The sequence below is a fragment of the Arachis ipaensis genome, chromosome B03 (genome assembly GCF_000816755.2).
Source record: "Arachis ipaensis cultivar K30076 chromosome B03, Araip1.1, whole genome shotgun sequence".
In the NCBI taxonomy this organism is placed as follows: domain Eukaryota; kingdom Viridiplantae; phylum Streptophyta; class Magnoliopsida; order Fabales; family Fabaceae; genus Arachis; species Arachis ipaensis.
The window spans coordinates 114,893,892-114,897,922 of record NC_029787.2 but is presented as its reverse complement, the minus strand read 5'-3'; positions in this window follow the sequence as shown (position 1 = coordinate 114,897,922).

The window sequence follows — 4,031 nt, the reverse complement described above, 5'->3', positions numbered from 1 at the left end:
TCAACCTATAATATTTCATTAAAATCCCCGATAAAGCAGAACGGAACCTGACATAACCCCGCAATGAAGCTCAGTTCTTCCCACACCCCCCTCTTCGCCTCCCTCTCATGTGCCCCGTACACCAAAAAAAAAGCACACCGGAAGTTGGTCCTTGTTAATACTCCTTCAACGCACAGCCACCGCTCACCTTTATAGCTGTGATGTAGTTGGAACATTCCATCATCCCAAATCAATAACATACCCCCTGCCGTCCCTACAGATTCCACAAACTCCCAACTAGCAGTACTACTTCCCCAAAGTCTTACCACATCATATTTAGTAAGCACTCCTTTTTTGGTTTCAAGCAATCCTAACATGTTCAAGTTATATTTATGCTTCAGGGATTTCACCATACTCAATTTTCCGTCCCCCCCCTCAATCCCCTAATGTTCTAATAACTCACAATCATTTAAACAAGTTTTTACTCACCTTATTTTTATTTTTTGGCCGACTCCTTCTCGCCTTTTCCTTATGCTTCGCCAGTCTTCTCTTCGCCGCTATTTTCTCATTCTGTCCTTGCAAAATCCCCATAATATCTTCTTCCTCATCGTACAAAACAGCCCTCGATTCCACAGCCAGTGCCCAAGTTGCTTGATTTTCCTGGATCTGCTCTTCCTGCGTCCCCTTGGACTCCACGCCCACTGAATGACATCCTCTTTCCAGATCAGACCCTGCTTCTGCCCCCAGGGGAGCATCACCGCCATCCATCGCCGGAACGTCCCCCTCTGCTGGGCCGTTTGCTACCGCTATGCCTCCCTTCGCAGTTTGCCTTCCCATGCCCATTTGGGAGATAGCGGAGTGTATTCTGTCTGCCTCTCTCGCTTCCTGCGCCACCTGGCCCTGCCTGGGAACTGCCTCTCCGGCGTTCGTCTCCCCGGCGCGACCTTTCCACACTCGCGCTCAACCTCTCCGTGCACGATCGGGTCTACTTCCTTCGAATCCACCTCCAATTCCTCGGTCGCATCCACTAGCCCTCCCGCCGCAGCAGTAGCCTCCTCGAGGAACCCTAGTCCGCCGCTCATACCTTCCAAAGGCGCCACTGCACTCAGATCCTGTGGAGTCATCCGGGTCCTTCGTCCACCCGACCCGCCCGTGCCACCCATGGAGAGAAGTCCATGATTCTTTGCAGCCATTAAACAGCCTTGGACCAGCCCCACATCTACCCCACTCACTAGGCCCCCTTCCTTCTGCAGCCCACCTCCACCTTGATTTGATATTGGGCCAATTGAAGGCAAGCCCAACATTAACCCCTCACACCTCCCAACCTTGTAACATACCGGTTGGCCCACATAAACCTTACCATATGGTCTATCATATGGTCTATCACACGTGACATGAACCCCTCCACCCCAATGCCACATATCTGCGTGACTGTTTTTTTCGATTCTCCCTCATTAACCACATCAAATCCCTGAGAATCCTCTACCCTATCGTCCTTGGTACCACTAACTAAATCTGGTACATGCATATCCTTTTTGAAATTCAAATAATCAACGTTAACATCATTCAAAAAGATATCATTAATTACTATTCTGTCCTCCCCATGCACAGCCACCATCAGACTACCGGCAACCAGTCCCGCTGCCGGATCCCAACTCCCCGCCCCCTTTGCCAGGACCGTGCCAGCACCGGCGGAAACTATCTTCTCAGCACAGTCAGTGCGGCTCATCTCTTCACTGTCCGCTGCACTTATTTGGAGGCCTACCTCCTTCACAAACACCCTATACTCAGTAGTCCCAACAGCAATTTGCACCCATTCTCGAATTTCATCAAACACCTCCATCTCAACTTGAATCCTACCTGCTGTAAATGATGCTCCCTCCTCTGTCATTACATCGCACTGAATGACGTCTCCCCACTGTCCTCCTAATTTTTTAAACGTTACCGGCGACCATGCATGTAAAGGGATTCCGTAGCACTCCAGCCACGTTCTTCGAGTGTTACATCGTTCCGACTCTTCCCAATGCCGGACCCTATGGAAGAATTTTAATAGAGTATCCATTTTGAAAGTAAACGCTCCCTCAGCATGCTGAACAGTATCAAAGATTATCAGTACTTTGGACACCCCGATCTCCTTAACGTCCACAATGTGAGGTATATTCTTACACACCACGTTCTTCACTGATCTCAGGTCCACAGAGTGCAAGGTTTGTCCCACTAAACTCCTCGCTAACCAATCCAAATTTGCTTTAACCACCGGCACTTCAATTCTTTTCAGATTTCCACATCCCTTTGTGGTAACCTTATGGTCTCACACTGGCTGTTCCTCAATGACCAGCCCAGCTTCAACGCCTTTTCCATGATGGGAAACCTCTGGTCCACCCCCATACTGACTTGTGAGGTCCATCCGCACCTGTCCTTCCCTCAGCTGAGGCTGTCTTCTATACTTAGCTTCTCCGACTGTAATTACCTTTTTCCGGATTCTCCAATGGTTCATCTCTGCAATTGCTTTTAGAGCGCCACCTTTTGTCGTGTAACGAACAAAGGCAGAAAGGTATATCAGTCCACTCTTCCTTTTCCGGCCAAGATATATGTCGTTAATTCTTCCCGTCCATGAAAACAAGTGATGCCTAATATCATAATAAGGATAAGTGGTCTCGTTGATTTCTTATTTTTACCTAAAATTTAGGTAAAATTTGACAACAATCAGCCCACTAATACATACCAATTCTCAACTCAATGGGAGTAGATTCTCTCCAGTGAAAATAAAAATTGGATGATGTTCAATGTTTAATCTCATTTTTTATTGTTCTTTCTCTCCTTTTTATTTTTGGTCCCACTTATAAAATTAAAAGTGAGAGATCACACTTTATTCTTTCAAGTGTTAAAAAAACTGGAGAAGATCTATTTCCAAAAAATTCTACCAAAACAAAGACAAGAAAAAAAATTCAAATTCACTTCTATTGAGATTTTTTTTATTTTTTACGGTATCTTTTAGTTTGACAGGTCAAAAATTAATCTGTTGCGAATTGAAGCTCTATTTAAAGATTTGTTGTTAATCAATGGGTTGCTGCATGGACAAGACATGATTCGAACTCTTCCTGTTTAATCGAATTAGTGAATTAATTACTAAACCAATCCAATTTAATTAATTTTGGTGAGATATATTTCAAGCGTTTGCTGGGTAAATCGGCGTGGATGAGGCTTAATAACGTATTGCCAGCCCAAAACATACCAAAAACAAAAAAAAGAGAGAGAGAGAGAGAAAAAAGCTGGCCAAAAAGGAGAGAAAAGAAGAAAAATGATGTATCCTTGGAACCACCAAAGGCTTAATTATTCAGCTTGTGATTCACATGTCAATGTTGTATGGCTCTTATCTTTTATTTTTGGGTTGAGCATCTTGCCATCTTGCACGCTTACATGAATCACTTCAATAAGATGCATGAATATTTAATTCAAGAGACTCAGTTCACATTGTAAAATTAAAGAACTTACATATAATTGTTTAAACAGATATATATGATTCCATTTGTCTGTTCTAAAATGTTTAGCGCAATAATATGGTATAATGGTGTACGAAATTATGAAATTAGGACCACATCATCAGCATATATATATAGAAAGTCTTCGAACCAATATTTGTATTAAAATTTAATCTGTATATACGTGTATATATATATATGCCTAGTCAACAACAGCAAATTGAAGTCAGTGTTCCCCACCAACCACATATGTTTGCATGCATAGTCATGGTCATGGTCATGCATGTGGTTCGGTTGAAACCCCAGACATCAACATCGAAGCTCTTTATTTCTGAAAATAATTAAACACATGCAATAATATGCTTTAATTTCCTATAATTTTGCATAGTAGGGGTAAACATAGCTAAGATTATCCGTCAGAATCCAAATCAAATCAATTAAATTGATTTTGAAATTAATGAGTAATTGAATCTAATCTGAACTAAATTAATGATTCTTTCTAATAATTAGTTTGGATAATACTTTTAGAGTCCAGAACCTGAACTAACTCGTAGACCCGAATGTATATTA